Below are 17,453 nucleotides of genomic sequence, written 5' to 3' on the forward strand. Positions count from 1 at the left end.
AGTCTCTCATGGTTCATTCCTTTTGATTATCCCCCTTTCTTTTTCCCTTTCTTCTCCTACCAATCTTCCTACTTCTTATGTTCCACAAATGAGTGAAACTATATGACAATTATCTTTCTCTGCTTGACTTATTTCACTTAGCATTATCTCTTTCAGTCCCGTCCATGTTGCTGCAAAATTTGTGTAATCATTCTTTTTGATGGCTGAGTAATATTCCATTGTATATATGGACCACATCTTCTTAATCTGTTGAAGGGCATTCGGCTCCTTCTATGATTTAGCTATTGTGGACAATGCTGCTATGAACATTGGGGTGCATATGGCCCTTCTTTTCACTATGTCTGTATCTTTGGGGTAAATACCCAGTAGTGAAATGGCTGGATCAAAGGGTAGCTCAATTTTTAACTTTTTATGGGACCTCCACACTGTTTTCCAAAGTGCCTGTACCAACTTGCATTTGCACCAACAATGTAGGAGGGATCCCCTTTCTCCACATCCTCTCCAACATTTGTGGTTTCCTCCCTTGTCAATTTTTGCCATTCTAACTGGCGTAAGGTGGTATCCCAGTGTGGTTTTGATTTAAATTTCCCTGATGGCTAATGATGTTGAACCTTTTTTCATGTGTCTGTTAGCCATTTGTATGTCCTCATTGGAAAAGTGTCTCTTCATATCTTCTGCCCATTTTTTGATTTGTTTGTTTCTTGCGTATTGAGTTTGAGAAGTTCTTTGTAGATCTTGGATACCAGTCTTTGATCTGTAGTGTCATTTGCAAATATCTTCTCCCATTCCGTGGGCTGCCTCTTAGTTTTTTTTTTTAAAGATTTTATTTATTTATTCGACAGAGATAGAGACAGCCAGCGAGAGAGGTAATACCAGCAGGGGGAGTGGGAGAGGAAGAAGCAGGCTCACAGCAGAAGAGCCTGATGTGGGGCTTGATCCCATAACGCCGGGATCACGCCCTGAGCCGAAGGCAGACGCTTAACCGCTGTGCCACCCAGGCGCCCCTGCCTCTTAGTTATTTTGACTGTTTCCTTGGCTGTGCAGATTCACTTTTTCTAACTGCTCATTCCATGAAATACAATTTCAGGAAACCCACAGCCCACGAATCATTATTGAATGGTGCACTGAGACTTAATAAAAGTATAACTAAGTGTTATCATACAAATAAATACAAATATCATACACAAAACTGAACCATCTCAAACTTTTTCATTCCCAAATGGGCTTTGATGGGTTTTAATGTCAATTAATATGCTGATAGAACTGCTAAAAAATGGTCACTGCTGAAATTTTAAAATCACCACTCTGCTTTCTCTAATGTATGTTGAAGTACTTTTATCTCATACAAAAATGAATTACTAAGGACTAAAGAATACTTCACAGAACACATTATCAGCTGAAGTGATGCACCAAGAATGTACAGTTTGTTCAGGTTTATGCTGTTGCTGTCAAAAGTATATGGGATGTAAGAGCCACTGTCCTTCCGTTCTCCCATGAATATTTGTTATACCAGATTCTCCAAGTGCTAAGAAAACCTAGTCTAGAAGATGCACTAATTCATGTCCTCCCTGGTGAAAAATTAAAGGTATTAGTAGATCCCGAAGCAAATTCACTTTGGGAAAACACACACACACACACACACACACACCCCCTCAAACAGACCTTCAATACAATAATAAGGGCAAAAGTATAAACTCCATTTGGAAACAGCACTTAAAATATTGTTTTGAAGGGCTTTTACAAGAACAGTATATTCTTTGAAAAGAGATTTCGGATCAACTGTTTCACTAATATTCACTTTACATAGGCAAAATTATATTAAATTTCAAATTCCAAACAAAAACTTTCAGGAGACAAATGAAATTATATGTGCTTTTATTCCTGCAACTCTGTCTCCAGAATCTTATTCAATTGTTTAAATTGCTGCTTTTTCTCATGTACAATGCAAATGAAGAGAGAAACACAGTAGACACATGTGAGATGAGGCGGGAAACACAGCTGCGAGGCACAAACAGGAGTACAGGAGGCAGCTGATTAGCTGAATAATGACCCCCCCCCAAAGATGTCCATGCCCTAATCCCCAGAACCTTTGAGTATCTTACCTTACCCGGCAAATGGGATTTAGAAGGTGTGATTAAATTCAGGTGTGAGAGGGAGCGATTATCCTGGATCATCTGGGTGGCCCCATGTAATCATGAGTATCCATAAGGAGACAGGAGGATCAGACACAAGGCCATGGGAAGATGGAAACAGAGGGAGAAAAGGTGATATGATGAAGGGCCACAAGCCAGGGAATGCAGGAAGCCTCTAGAAGCTGGACAAGGCAAGAAAATGGATTCTCCTCGAGAGCCTCCAGAAGGCAGAGCCGCACACCTGCCAACACCTTGATTTTACCACACCGAGACTGATTTTGAACTTCTGACTTCCAGAGCTGCAAGGTCATAAAATGCATTGTTTCAAGCCACTGAAAGTTTGTCATTTGCTGCAATGGCACTAGAAGACTACGATAACAACTCACTGTGAGGCCGACTGAGAGTCTATACGATGGCGGTGACCATTTCTAGGTACGGCCATCTGCAGCATGTGGCAGCGCTGGGCTGGACAGTCGTCTGCCAGAATCCACTCCCCCTCCTTAATGGAACCCCAGGGCTCTGTGTGCTTCCTCCCCTGCAGCCCAGGTGACTCACAGGAAGCTGGCCCCATCCACAGGACCAGGGAACGGTTCTGTTTCGTGGGCCATTCACATAGCCAGCTTCGAATCAGTCAGCGCCTTGTTACTGTGCCAGGAGAGACAAGTAAACTAGGTTGTCCCACTCAGACAAAAGGTAAGAGCTTTACAGAAATATCTGGGTTGTCTCTGAACACGAACAAGGAAGGCAGTGCCCCTGCTGCTGGCCGCCGTCTTACAATCAGCAGGGAGTGGAAGCCAACCCTGCCAGAGGGAAAGGGCAGAGTAGGGAAAACTGTACAGAATCATGGAGAGAGTGTGAATAACCCACATTCTCTGCCAGCCCTGCCATGAGCTGCTTCTATAGATTAAAATACTTCTTTTTTACCTTTAAGACACTTTGAGTTATGGAGTCTTCTTCTGTTAGGATGATACAACCATCCAAACTCATTCGGGGGTCAGACCTTTAGGACACTAAGAAAGCCAGATAATAAAAGTAGATGACTCACAAGTGTGAATGACCAACGAAGGAAAAAACTGGAACCTTGAATCCGTGGTTAATCTGCTATTCTTGCTACTTATCATCATCCAAATGTATTCTTCAAGAACGAGAAACTTATTTTCAGTGATGGTTTTCTGAAATTTTGAAACCAGGTAGGAAAAAGTCACAGCCTTTAAACAGACTACTTTGAATTGACTTAACAATCACACAAGATATAATGTAAAATTTATCAAAGAATGGGACTGTGTTTCTTATCTATGATTTCATACAAATTTTTGCCTACCTGATGGGTGAATAAAGGTCTCTCAGCATGGTCCAGAACTAATGGTGTTCCCTGGCTCAGTGAAATTCAGGGTCATTTCTATTTTCTCTTCCGTGAACTTCTCTTTCATCTCCTTTTGTCTGTTTTTCAATCGGCTGTTTGTCTTCTCATCGGTTTGTAGGCACTCTCTATATATCAGAAGCATGAACTCTTTTAACAGCTCTGATGTTACAGATGCTTTTCACCGTCTGTTGACCGAGTGTGGCTTTACTGTACCTTTTGACATGCAAACTTTTTCAAGTTTGTAAAATAAAGTGGGACCTCATTTTTTCTGTGGCTTGCGGGTCTTATCTCTACCTAAGGTGGTCTACCACTTCCCAAATGTATATATTCCCCTAGATTGTCTACTAAATTCTTTATTATTTTTTTAATACTTAGACCTTAAATCAATTTAGGACTTAAATCAATCCGACATCTGCTTATGTATGTGATATGAAGCAAGGTTCTGAGAGAGAGAGAGAAAGACAGACAGACTGACAGTTCTTTCAGCTCTGAGGGTTATAGATTAGATTCAAAATTCAATGCTATTCTGTCTCATTTTCTAGAAGGAACTTGTGGTTTCTGTCTGGAACTCTGATAATTTTTCTCTTAATTCCTTAAAGTCAAATAGGTTTATGTCTGTTTAGGTTTGTGTCTGTTTAGCTAATTCTCCCTGGGACTCGAAGGCCTTGTTAATCTAAGGCATGACTTTTTTTCAGCTCAAGTAAATTTTGCATTAGTTCAATGATCACTTCTGATTTTTTCTCCTTTTGTCCTCCTGATACTTGTAAGGTAGGTCTGGACCTCTCCTCAGATCTTATTTATTCATTTCTGATTTCCATTTCTTTGAATTTTTCCTCAGTGTTGTCAGATATTCCTTTGGAAAATCAATTTTGTTCTCAGCAGTGATCGTTACTGTTTACAGTTTACCTATTAAAATTTTAAACTAATGAATTTAAAGTTTTTAATTTTATTTTAAAGATTTTATTGATTTGAGAGAGGGAGAGAGAGAGAGAGAGAGAGAAAGCACCAGCAGGGGGAGAGGCAGAGGGAGAAACAGACTCCCCGCTAAGCAGAGTGCCCTATGCGGGGCTTGACTCCAGGACCCCGGGATCATGACCTGAGCTGAAGGCAGACGCTTAACCGATTGAGCCACCCCGGCGCCCCAAATCTTTCTCTTAAAATCTTCAGTAAGTCTTTTGTTGCTCTTACTGCAATTATATCCCCCTCAGACTTCTTTGAAACGAAGTTTCTCCAGTTCTTCAGTCAGTTCTTATCAAAGCGGTGCTTCTCTGTGAAGATGCTCATTGTCACTCGGGTGTGTGTCACTCTTCCGGCTCAGGCCTAGTCACGCTTCTGGGAACTCCAGGGCATCAGCAAACTTGCTCTAAGTGGACCACACTTTGTGCATAAAACCGTGTCCCTGCCATGAAGCAGCTGCTCTCGAACCTCCTCAAGTGGTTCTGCTCTACCCATTGCAAAGTCCCTAAGCAACTCAGTCTGCTGGGAAAGCCCCATTTGTCTGTGACCGAGGACCGCAAGAGAGGGAAGATACACCACGGGCCCCACACAGAAAGAGGTCTTCACTGAAGGCCTTGGAGGGAGACAGCCTTTTCTTGCAGGGATTCCATCATGGCATCCTGAAATCCTGAGATGCTCTTCCACTCCTTCCCCTGAGATCCCAAGAGGGCACTTGGCAGTCTCGTGGTCCTTCCCATGGCCCACCTCCATGATTCCCGAGGGCCTTCCTGGTGCTGGGGATTGGTGAAGGCAACCTGATCTTATGCTCTGAGGTCACCGGTACTTGATCAAAGGAGGGAAAATAAGAGGGGGCCAGGAGGCTGCACACCACAGCCACCTCCTCAAAATGTCTCCCTGGCCCCCAAGATCGCCTTGTCATGGCAATGTCAACAGAGCACTGCAAGTGCTACCTCAGAGCTCCCTCTGACACCTCAGCAATACAGAGAGAGCCCACCAATAAAACCAATCCCCATAACCAACATTCTTTAAGAACCAAAAACCCTAATAATCAATTACTTTGGTACGTGTTAGCATATTTTTACCTACGTAAAAGATAAGATGAATGGCATACCTGCATGATTTTGGGCAGTACATCAACTCCATTTTTAGTGTTTTGTGTTGTAGTTAGATACTTTTTTTGAAAAAGAAAGTTACAATCTATTTAATAAAAACAACGCGAGCTGCCATGTATGGAATTTTTGTACTGTAAATGTTTTCATCGTCTCGCGTTGTAGTAATGTACACTGGCTTTGGTCTCAAATGGGGGATGTCTGGAAGAAAAAAGAACACATGACTAGGTTCATGAGTGTAACCCCCACGAATGGTTCAGTTTCTTACTGAGCACATATGTATTTGGTTGTATGAATAGCAACTAAAATTAAAGAACCAGAAATTATAAAAGATGACATCTTTTGGTAGACTTGTTTCTGATTCTGCCTTGCAACCTGACCAAGATGGGACGGTGGCTACTGTTACTGTTTGCTTGTTACAGCAATGGCATAGAGCTATGGAAGTACCAAGCTAATAACTCTTTGTAACAAATTTGAGACATGACATATTATAATAGTAAAAATATTTTCACATACCTTATAACTAATTTAATCTCATTTTATGACTGAAATAAATCTAAAAGCATGTATAGACATTTTTCATCATTTTAGGTATTTTATTATTTTTTAAATCATTTTAGGTATTTTAACATCCAATATTACACTAATCAAATCCACGGGACTTTAGTTTTATATCCTTTTCCCTTTAGATGAATCCAAAGAATAGAATCAGTATAAACTACTTTATGTCTGAAAGAATTCACCTTTAAGATATCGAACACCACCACTTCCAAAGAATTAATAAGAAGTCCCTTTATCATTCTTTCTATTTCATAATCCATACAAAAAAATTACACAGTATTGGATTTGTCCAACTCTCTTACTAACTTTTATACAACTGGAGGTACCTGCATGAGGAAGACAAGTTCTCAACGAATCACTTTTAATTTCAGCATATTAAAGTATGCTATATGTTCCACAGTGAATACAGACTATTTTATAAAATCAGAAACAAGTTCTGAAAAAAATACCCACATATAGACAGCTAACAAATACATATCTCAGTACCTGGAAAGGTTAGTACTTCTACGTCTTCCAAAATGCATCAAGCTTCTGCTGTTTTCCCCTGATCCGAGCGTGCACGTGTGTGTGTATGTATATAAACACCCACAGACAACTGGATTAGTAGTCCACATTCCCCAGATGGATTAATGTCTTTTGTGACCTTCTCCCCTCCAACATTGTTCCTGATTATTCATTTTAACTAATTTTTGCCTGCTTTAACTGGGAGAGGAAAATTTGCCTCCCCACCCCGGCATCAATCTAAGGGATACTTGTGTCCTGTGAGCCTTCATTTCTTATAGAAGAAAAACTTTAGCAGTGAAATTAGAAATTTCCTTATGTTTCCTTCCTTTCCGGGGCTTACTCTCCCTAGGTTGCCCAGCTGCCCAAACATCGGCCCCTCCGTAAGAAGCTGTAAGTAGCACCTGCTGGATGAAAGATCCAAGATAAAAGAAAGGCCTACTATGGGCAGCTGCGTGGCCCAGGCTGGCCTGCCTCGCCACTGAGCAAGGTCTGGGGTCACCATACCCCACCACCTGGAAGAGAAGACTTAAGGAAACTTTATTTTAACATTCAAAGATTTGAAATATAATTACGCCAAAAAAAAAATCATGACACGTGTTGAACTCTTTCTGAGTACAGGAGCCACAGTTCCCCTTTACTACTATGAGCTCAGCTACAAATAGGTAGTTTGTACAAACAGGTAAAATCGTTTATTAGGAACCCTTAAACTTCTTATAATAAAGTGACCGTTAAATATAAGAATAAAATGACTATCTTACTTAAAAATAAACAAAGGTCACTTTGTTTTGTCCCTGTGGACATCCTCTACACATGGCCCAATCAGTACTTCCCAAGTACAGGTTTGTGGATGTTTGTTTAACTTAGTAAATGATGGAAATAAATGAGGAAGATAATACTTTCGAAACAATGTAAAAAGAAATTTAAAACCAGTATCTTGATTCTCCTTATTCTTCCACTCCAAGCTTGCAGCCTTTGGATAATATGTGGGAAAGAACATACGTACATTTACATTTCAACTTAACGTCTACTAAACTGAAATGCTGTTATCTTATTAAAATTCCTATCCTAAATAAAAAAACAAGCGTGACAAATTATGGTGACAAATAATCTTGACAATCATGTAATGAAATCATATCTTTTTTTTTTTTTAAAGATTTTATTTATTTATTCAACAGAGATAGAGACAGCCAGCGAGAGAGGGAACACAAGCAGGGGGAGTGGGAGAGGAAGAAGCAGGCTCCCAGCGGAGGAGCCTGATGTGGGGCTCGATCCCATAACACCGGGATCACGCCCTGAGCCAAAGGCAGACGCTTAACCGCTGTGCCACCCAGGCGCGCCTGAAATCATATCTTAAAACTCAAATGATGACAAGAATGAATACCTTAAAACAAAGTAGTTAACTATGTTAAAGACATTTTTACTGAGAATTAAAAAAAAATCACCCAAAGATATCATGTTTTTAAACTTGCTCTACTCATCACGCCTGTATTTTTTTCCACCTCTCTATAATGATTTAACATTCTTTCTGCCCTTAAAATATTTAGTCAGATGTAATCTCTATTTTTTTTAACTCAAAAAGGGCCATTTATAGTAAACAGGAATTAAGGAAATAATCCCTCACAAGAATTTCACACAATGTTGCATGGGTACGTGAAAAATCATCATCAGAAGGCAAAGCTACAGAAACTTGAAAAGTGCATTGTCTTTATTAAAAGGAATCCACAGGCTAAGATAAGCCAGGCCTGCCAGTCCAGCTACACCTGTCCCAGGTTCTTTTTTCCTTTTCTTCTCTTTTTTTAGATTACTTATTTATTTATTTGACAGAGAGACAGGCAGAGAGAGAGGGAACACAAGCACGGGAGTGGGAGAGGAAGAGGCAGGCTCCCAGTGGAGGAGGCTGATATGGGAACTGATCCCAGGACTCTGGGATCACGCCCTGAGCTGAAGGCAGATGCTTAATGACTGAGCCACCCAGGTGCCCCTGTCACAGGTTCCTAATACTGGTTAGCACACAGAGTACTCTAAAGCAGAGCTTCCCGACCTCCTTCACGCCGTAGCCCACTTAGAAAGTGGAAACAACTGTGCAACATCTAAGGTCAAAGGATGAGGGGCTTTGGCTGCCCCTGGGCCAGAGGGGCTCCATGTCAGCAACCTGGCAGCAGTTCTCCGGGCTGAGCCAAGAGAGAAACTCTGCTCTGAGGACTCAGTAGAGAGAAGGGAGGGAAGACGTGTGGGATGGACATGCACATACAAGTCTGCACACTATTCAGGGGGTTCACAGTCTACATAAAAATCCTCACCCTCTATCACCGGCATCCTTCCTCCAGTGGGATTCTGGGGATTATGTCATATCTGAGGTTGCACAGTTCATTAGTGACACATCCAGAATGAGACCCAAGTGCCCCAACACATTCAACTTCTCGATACTCCCTGCCAATTTCCGGGGACAGATGGAATACTCTACCACTTCTGAACAGGTGGAGTCTGAAATGCAGGTGCAATGGGCCAGTAGGGCCAAAATACACAGCTTCTAGAGGACAAGAGAATACTCCAGTCTGCTCTCGGGATTTTGGAGTCCTTGTGTTTCTGGTGCTGGATAAAGGAAATGGGAGAGGAGAGCAGACAAGATTACCCAACAGGAAAGAGTAGTCAGAAAGGGAGGCAAGGACTGAATCTTGAGGGACAGCAGAGAGAAACAGACCCCTAAAGAAAACTGGCAAGAAGAAAGGGAGGAGGGAAGAAGGAAGAAAACATTAGGGGAAGAGAGAGATCATGAAGCAGGGGCAGTCATTGTCAGATCACCTGAAACACTAAAGTGTCCTTCCTCCGGACTTGACCACTAGACTTGACTCCCCTTCTCAGCAGTGACAGGGAAGGGGCAGGTAGAAGTGAGTCTCAGGAGAGGAAGTGGGCTGAGCAAAGATTATAACATCAACAAACTTGCTTGTGGAGGACACAGAGACTGGACAGAGTTCCCAGGAAGAACTCAGAGACAGAAGTGTTGGCTGAGAGAAAAGAATTCAGTAGTTTGTTTTTGAACCATATCAGAAATGTAGACTAGGGGAAGGGATCACCTACTGAAATCATGAACTAATGATCATAACTCCATATTCAGTTGGTAAACATCAGAGAAAGGAACATGTGACATCAAGTTGTTCTGGGCTGGTGGTACAAAGAGATACCTCCATATGCTTTCGCCCCATCTTCCGGCCTGCCCTGCCTATTCCTGATCTGCCCATTCAGCTTCTAGGCCTGCCTCCTCCCCGATCCTGCCTTGCTAGCATAGGATTAGGGGTCAGGAAGAAGAAAAGAGGCAAGAATAGATGAATATACTATGAGGGAATACAAAATATATATGGGTCTCTGCCCCACTTCCTGGCATAGGGCCCCTAAAACCCTTGTAATTTCCTAAGTGATAAGCGCACGAGGAGCTCTTTTGTTTTAATAACACAGCTTGTAGAGGTCTCGTGGGCTCCCAGATGGCTCCTGAGTGAGAGGGCTGGTCACCAGAAAGACCACGCCATGATTAGAACTTCGAATTTTCAGCACCCCCATCCCGACCCCTCCATTCCTCCAGACAGGGGAGAGGGGCTGGAAGTGGACCATGTCTATGTGAGGAAGCCTCCATAAAAATCCCAGTAGCAGGGGTTTCAGGGAGCTTCCAGGTGAATGAACATATCCACGTACCGGGAGGGTGACAGCTCCACAGGAACAGACATTCCTGTGCTTGGGACCCTCCCAGACTGTATCCCTTGTGTCTCTGCATCTGGCTATTCATCTGTATCCTTTATCATATCCTTTAATAAGATGGTCAATGAAAACAAATGTTTCCCAGAGTTCCCTGAGCCACTCTAGCAAATCAGTCAAAGCTGAGGAGGAGTTGTGGGAACCTCTGATTTTTAGTCAAGTTGTTCAGAAGCTGTGGGTAACCTGGGGCCCTCCTACTTGTGACTAGCACCTGAATGTGATGGAACAGTCTCATGGGACTGAGCCCTTAACCTGTGGGATCTGACGCCATCTCAAGGCAGACAGCATCAAAGCTGAGTTAAACTACAGGACATCCAGCTGGTGTTGCAGAGTTGTCTGGTGAGGGGAAAACCCAAACATTTACCCACCGTAAGTGCTAGAAGCAAAGTGCTCTCTGTGAATGTGGTAATAATATGAAAGCAATGGAGAACTGAATTTTTTTCCTTTACATACACACTCACACAAAATGGTATGTATGCCAGGTCTTTGCTGATGTGAACTGACACATATTCTATTTCTAGCAAAGTATCACAAAGAATCACCTCAAGGAAAAAGCAAAGATACAAAATATGGATAAGCAGGAAGAAAAGAAGTAACGTCTTCTCTTTCCCATCAAGAGTAAGACCATTACTGAATTATCCATGATTCTGCTCTTACGTGAATAACCATATATTTCAACAGTATCTGAAGAAAAAAGCGTGTTTGGTCCTCAGTAATCTTTTCCCCTCATATGGCTGGCAGGAGAGGAGTGATTTCTTCTGGATATATCTCTGCTGCAGAGTGGGGAAAAAAGGAGAGCTCTTTCACCAAAGTTAAAAGGACTTTTTAAAAATGGCCGCTATTGAAATACATCTGCTGCTCCGTTGGAACCTGCTCACACTGTACTCCAGGCCACTGTGCATGAAGGGCTTCGAAATATGGTACAAATGTCCATGACGCCCCCTCTCCCTCTCTTTCAAATTCTGCTTTGGTCAGCCTAAGATCAAGTACCTGCCATTGGGCAGTCAAGTGATATGCATTAATAAATCAGTGGCCCTAACTGCCAAGTTTCTTGAAAACTCACAGGACTCAAATGGCTGCCATTAATACTCCCAGGAGGCCACTACTGTCCTTCCATGAATGCTGCATGAAAATACAGAGCTGGCCAAAAAGAGCCTGGGTGAGCAGATGAATGTCCACTCATGAAACAATCATCATGAGGACAATAAACAGTAGTTCAGGATGGTGGATTTAAATCTCATTAACAGCCACGAAAACACTCCAGACACACCACGTGTCTCTACTTCTTGCTATTGCCAACATCTGTCCCCTCCCTTCCATTCCTGTTTCCACCACTTCAGTAAATTTCTCCTGTCATCATTTCATATAAAATAGGCTCTGATTCTTCCAATTCTAATGTCCATAAGACTTTACTGTGAATATGAGCAGGGAGTAAGTCCTACTTTGAACCCATCTATGAAATAGAGATTTCTATTCATGATAATGGCAAACCGAGGAATTCCTCAATGTAACTTCAAGAGTCATTTCAACCTGTAAGGTCTGCTAATGCTACTCACCATCAGCCACACTAGGGTTAGGACTGATGAGTGTCTCCAGCGTACAGGGCCCTCGGGATGACATGATCGCTGGGAAACCAGTTCATTACTGCTCTATGGTGTATTTGAGAGGTGTGAAAAGAGCAAGTTCTGAGAGTTCTCATCACAAAGAAAAAACTCTCTTTCTTCTCTTTTAACTTCATTTTTGCATCTCTAGAGATGATGGCATCAGACTAAATTTATTCTGGTGATCGTTTCACAGTATACGAAAGGAACATCATTACGCCGGGTACCTTAAACATACACAGTTCTGTATGTCAAGTGTATCAAAACAACTGGAGCAAAAAAATATTTTAATATTCATAGAGAGCATCAGGAAATTGGACATGGTAAAAACAATGTCACGTAAACAAAACTGAAAACAGCAGAACTGAAAGCCAGTAGGTTATCCTAGGGGTTAAAAACTTCAAGCCATTGGCATAAAAAGTTGATTCTGAAATTAAAAATCAGTGAATTAAAATTAAAGCAGATGAAATAGAATTTTAAAATTTTGTTCCATTTAACAATTTGTCAAAGAATAGAAAGTCTTAATAAGTGACCTCAGATAGTAACTTTTGAAAAAACTGTTCGTGTTTTGGAATATTCTGATTGTAAGCTTCCAAGTGGGCACAGAATGAGAACATTTTGTTTGATCAAAGTCGCCTCATGGAAAATGGCTGAAACAAAATGTCTGAGATGGGACCTAAACGAAAGGATATAAATGGCTAGACGAAATTGTCCCGAGTTCGTTTCTCCGTATTTGCAGTTTACATTTATTTTCATGTCGTTAAGTCCATTAAGTTCACGGAGTACATTCTAAGGGTATTCCATGCATTAACACATCTCCAAGGGCAAGAGAAACAAAAGAACAAATGAACTTGTGGGACTTCATCAAGACAAAAAGCTTCTGCACAGCCAAGGAAACAGTCAAAAAAACTCAGAGGCAGCCCACGGAATGGGAGAAGGTATTTGCAAATGACACTCCAGATCAAAGACTAGTATCCAAGATCTACAAAGAACTGCTCAAACTCAATACACGGGAAACCAATAATCAAATCAAAAAATGGGCAGATGATATGAATAGACACTTTTCCAATGAGGACATACAAATGGCTAATAGACACATGACACAATGTTCAAAATCTTTAGCAATCAGGGAAATTCAAATCAAAACCACACTGAGATACCACCTTACGCCAGTTAGAATGGCAAAAACTGACAAGGCAGGAAGCAAGAAATGCTGGAGAGGATGTGGAGAAAGGGGATCCCTCCTACATTGTTGGTGGGAATGCAAGTTGGTACAGCCACTTTGGAAAACAGTGTGGAGGTCCCTTAAAAAGTTAAAAATTGAGCTACCCTATAATCCAGCCATTGCACTACTGGGTATCTACCCCAAAGATACAGACATAGTGAAGAGAAGGGCCATATGCACCCCAATGTTCATAGCAGCACTGTCCACAATAGCCAAATCGTGGAAGGAGCCGAGATGCCCTTCAACAGATGACTGGATTAAGAAGAGGTGGTCCATATATACAATGGAATATTACTCAGCTATCAGAAAGAACAATTTCTCAACATTTGCTGCAACATGGACGGCACTGGAGGAGATAATGCTAAGTGAAATAAGTCAAGCAGAGAAAGACAATTATCATATGGTTTCTCTCATCTATGGAACATAAGAACTAGGAAGATCAGTAGGAGAAGAAAGGGATAAAGAAGGGGGGGTAAACAGAAGGGGGAATGAAGCACGAGAGACTATGGACTCTGAGAAACAAACTGAGGGCTTCAGAGGGAAGGGGGGTAGGGGAATGGGGTAGGCTGGTGATGGGTAGTAAGGAGGGCACGTATTGCATGGTGCACTGGGTGTTATGCGCAACTAATGAATCATCGAACTTTACATCAAAAACCAGGGATGTACTGTATGGTGACTAACGTAATATAATAAAAAAATATTATTATATAAAAAAACACAGAACACTTTAAATCAGAAGCAGGATGACCGTCTTTGTTGTGTCTATTTACCCACGTACTGGAGGGCCAGGCCAGCAGTGTAAGACAAGAAAAGACTCACTGGCAAGCTTGTCATTATTCACAGACAATGACTGTCCACCAAGAAAACACACAAACAAAAAATCTGCAGACAATACGCTGGAATTAAATAAATCATATATATTCGCTTAATCCAGCAGTGGGAATGGAATGAATGAACTTGAGCTAAACTCACAAACAGGGATAAATCTCAGAAATACCGTTGAATGTGAACAGCAAGCCACAGATGATTATGCACCACGTGAGACCATTTTTATTATACTCAAAACCAAACAAAACTGCACAATGCATTGTTTAGGGATACGAGTACTTGTGGTAAAAAACCATTTTTAAAAAAGAAGGGTAACGGCATAATGCAGAGGAGTGGCTGCCTTCAGAGGAGAAAAAGAACAGGATCAAGGAGAAGTAGCTTCTACTTCTTAAAATGAGGGGGGGGGGACGGTGTCAAGAGAAGGGGCTTTAGAACTATGCCTCATAACTTGCATATATGTTATAGATTCTTTAGTAAATGTTCAACTGCTACATAAACCAGACAATTTAAATTAATGGGACAGTTCAAACAAATGATGGATACATATTTAAGTGACAGGCTTAATTAAAGCTCCTGGTAAAGACAGCTCCTCTGTACAAATTTCATTCACAGCAGGGTTACCACAGGAAACACAATAACCACCATAACATAAACAGTGAATCAATGTCTCTTACTCTGGGGAAGGAGTACAGCCCTTTAAGGAGAGAAAGGGGAACCACAGTCACTGAGGGCCAGCCAGGAGCCAAGTACTGGGCAGGAGGTCTTCAGATCTGTTTTATTCCACAAACCCAAAAAGCCCCTGGAGAGCTTTCTCCCCTGGCCTCTCCCTCCAGCCAGCTCTGCAACAAACATACATTAGGCCTTCCTTTTATCGTCATAAAGTTGATCGCACACCAGCCTAAGCACATGTCTCTTCAAACCATGAATAATTTCTAGATAACCAACAATTAACTTGCAGAACCTACAATTTAGTTCTAGTGTAGCTCTCAAGGTATCAGTAATCTGGCCGCTTGTCTAATACATGTGGACAAGAGAGACTGTAAGCTTAATAGACCAAGAACCACACCCAAACACACTGTTCCAACTTTGAAAAGAATATGTGATCACACACGGACACACAGACACATACAAAGATTGCAATCTCACTAGTAGTCAGGAACAACATATTAAAAACAGTGGGTTTTCAACATGTCAGTTTGCATATATACACACACAAAAAATCATCGCCAGTGTTGCTTAGGGAAATTTACACACAACTTCCATAAAAGTTTCCATATAAATTTATATGACCTTCAATTTGGTCATATCAGTAGTTTAATGTGGATACATTTCCATCTAAGAACTTCACATCTAGGTAACCATACAGGAAAAATTCTCCCACATGTTTGCAAAAAAAATTAAAAATCACAAGAATATTCTTTGCAGCATTGTTTTTAAAAGTGGAAGGAAGGAAGGAAATACATGTCCATCATTTTTTATGTCCTCAAGTAAAATTAAAGAGCTAAAGTACCACATTTTCAACAAGAATCTCAAAAGCTAAATGAATTTAACAAAAACTTACCTCAAAAAGAGGATGGAGTCCAGCTCCTCCCTTTCTGACTTCTTATTCCCTAGAATGTATAAAAAAAAATTAGTTATCATGACAATGTGTACATTTTAAGATATTAAAAATTATGTTATCTTGGGGGCGCCTGGGTGGCACAGCGCAGACGCCTTCGGCTCAGGGCGTGATCCCGGCGTTATGGGATCGAGCCCCACACCGGGCTCTTCTGCTATGAGCCTGCTTCTTCCTCTCCCACTCCCCCTGCCTGTGTTCCCTCTCTCGCTGGCTGTCTCTATCTCTGTCGAATAAATAAATAAAATCTTTTAAAAAAAATTATGTTATCTTGAAAACACTGAAGCTTGAACACACACTCATTTATTCAAAAACTACCAGGAGGTAGCATGGAACCCTTGTTGGGAATGTAGATAAACACCCAAGCCACAGCACCTGAGTCCACACCTAGCAGAGCCATTCTTCGCTAGCTGTTTAACCACAGCCTCCACGTTTCCCAACTCACGTCAACCCGTGGAATGCAATTTATTTGTTTCTCAATTACTTATGAGCTCAAATTATGAAGGAATGCACAGCAGATGCAAAGAAAGAGTTCTAGCTTTTTTGATGTGAAGAGGCACAGAGCAGTCATAACTATGAAAAGCCACGCATGTCTTCAGGTCACATGCACTGTTCTTTCGATAGTGACAATAAGAGAAAATACAAAACCTACAGCAGCCAGTTGCATTTATTGTCCAGTCTCTCTGCCGGGGGCCCTGCGCTAAGGGCTTGCCATTCAGCATCTAACTTGGGAAGTGGTAACCTTTTCTGCAAAGGGCCAGGGAGTGTATGTTTTAGGCCCCTCTTGTAATCATTTAACGCTGCCACGATGGTGCAAAAGCAGCCATGGGTAACATAAATGCACTGGTATGGCTGTGTCCAACAACTTATTTGTCAAAACAAGCAGCCAGTTCTAAGTTGTGGACCCCTGATCTAACGGAATGCCCACAGCTCTAGGAAGTAAGGTAAGATGGCATTCGTTCATTGAACAAACACAAAAGAATGTCTCTGTGTCAGAGATTCTTCCAGGCCCTGAGGATACAGGAGTGATACAAAACACAAAAAACCATGCCCTGAGGAAGCTTATATTCTGGCAGTAGGAGGCATTCAGTAAATGAGAAAACCAAGAGGAAAGGCTAATGGGGAATGCCCAAACAGGCAGTATTCAATTCTGACCAGGGAAGTACACCTTGCTGATAAGATGACATCCGAGCAAAGATCTGCAACAGGTAAGGAAGAGAAACACATGGACATTTGGGGGTAAAGAAATAAGCCATATGGACATTTGGGAGAAATTTGTTCCGGGCAGAGGGATTGGACCGTGCAAACTCCTTATGAGCAAGTCTGGCATGGTCAGGAAACAGCGAGAAGGCCCTTGAGTCTACAGCGAAGGGGGAGAATTGCTGCAGGTGAGGTTAGAAAGCGGGTAGGGTAAAGGCTGGCAGGTAGGTGGGGCCTGAGGCCATTGTAATGAGTTCCACAACTGGGAAGCTATTTGAGGGTGCAGAGTCATATTTTTAAAGCATCACTCCAGCTGCTCTTCTGAAGAGACTCTGGCAGGGATTGGGGGGGGGGGGGGGAGTAGGTCACAAGTGTGGAAAGGGGAAGACCATTTCTGAGAATAACTGCACTAATCTGCGTGAGGATAATGGGAGCATCAGCAATACCAGCACAGGCAGTGAGAAGAGGCCAATGACTCTGGATATATTTGAAGGTAGAGCCAATAAACTCGGGTTTTGGCCTAAATAACGGAAGGCTGACGTTATCATAAGATGATTTCATGATTCACAGCAAACATTTTCCTTCTTTCTGTTTCTTTGGTATATTTTCTT

General features: G+C 41.8%; 1 long non-coding RNA gene across 7 annotated transcripts in view; it reads right to left on the bottom strand.

Moving 5' to 3' along the window:
• LOC113250180 (uncharacterized) overlaps positions 1-15,660 on the bottom strand; it is a 32,621-nt gene extending 16,961 nt beyond the window's left edge. Inside the window, exons 1-4 of one of the 7 annotated variants that reach the window (XR_008958536.1) lie at positions 15,589-15,660; positions 5,564-5,762; positions 3,454-3,620; positions 3,178-3,304 (exon numbers count right to left, since the gene is read on the bottom strand). This is a non-coding gene — a long non-coding RNA (uncharacterized LOC113250180). Of the gene's footprint in view, positions 1-2,102; positions 2,175-3,177; positions 3,305-3,453; positions 3,621-5,563; positions 14,074-15,588 lie in introns of those variants that run through there. The other 6 variants (XR_008958540.1, XR_008958535.1, XR_008958539.1 and 3 more) reach the window with 6 other exon arrangements.
• Positions 15,661-17,453: the final 1,793 nt, after the last annotated feature.

This window comes from Ursus arctos, unplaced genomic scaffold (assembly GCF_023065955.2).
Source record: "Ursus arctos isolate Adak ecotype North America unplaced genomic scaffold, UrsArc2.0 scaffold_100, whole genome shotgun sequence".
Classification (NCBI taxonomy): Eukaryota; Metazoa; Chordata; class Mammalia; order Carnivora; family Ursidae; genus Ursus; species Ursus arctos.